This window comes from Eucyclogobius newberryi, unplaced genomic scaffold (genome assembly GCF_026437365.1).
Source record: "Eucyclogobius newberryi isolate DKJ021-1_F unplaced genomic scaffold, fEucNew1.0.hap1 SCAF_15, whole genome shotgun sequence".
Classification (NCBI taxonomy): domain Eukaryota; kingdom Metazoa; phylum Chordata; class Actinopteri; order Gobiiformes; family Gobiidae; genus Eucyclogobius; species Eucyclogobius newberryi.
In genome coordinates, this window is record NW_027315779.1 from 4,513,388 (window position 1) to 4,514,177 (window position 790).

Consider the following 790-nt stretch of genomic DNA (forward strand, 5'->3'; position numbering starts at 1 on the left):
CAGACCAAACCTGTCACGAAAAAAACATTTTGAGATGCATTTTGCTCTTGATGACGACTTGAGTATGTTTGGCTGGATGTGCACTAATAGAAGTTATATTATTACTTTTCTGGCATTGAGGGAAACTGCGTTATTACACTGCAGTGATTTTGTATAATTGTGTGTAATTTTGTGTCAGTCTGAATCACATATAACGGATAGAGCCAGGTTTGAATGTGTAGCTTCATTTTGTTGCTATATTACATTCAGAAACATTTACAGATGAGATTTTACATATATTTGAGTGAACTAGAACTTAAAAAAAATTGAAAAATGTTGAGAAAATTGCTTTTGAAGTCACAAAGTCAATATAATGATAATAAAACATCCTATATTGGACAATTTGGTTGTTCACAGGTGAAAGCAAAGCTGAAATGTATTCAACGTTTCCAGAGACAGATCTTATTTTATTGTTTTTGCACAAAAAAACATGAAATAAAATACCACTAAGAAGGATACAATAAGAATAAGAATGCAATAACCGTGTTTCCTGCTCATTTGAAGTCTTAAAACAACACTGAAAAGATGAAGGTTTTTCATTTATTTTGTGAACATTTTGAACAAATTCTTCTTTAAAATGTTGAGCATATTCAATGTTGAGATTCACATTTTTTGGGAACCAGGAAAGTAAATCCATTCGTTTAGCTTTGGGACCTTTTATAAATGATTCAAAGTTGAGGGTTTGACGATGCTAAATCACCGCTTGCTAATGTTTTATTGGTGCGTTTTTTATCACAGGAAATTGGAAATA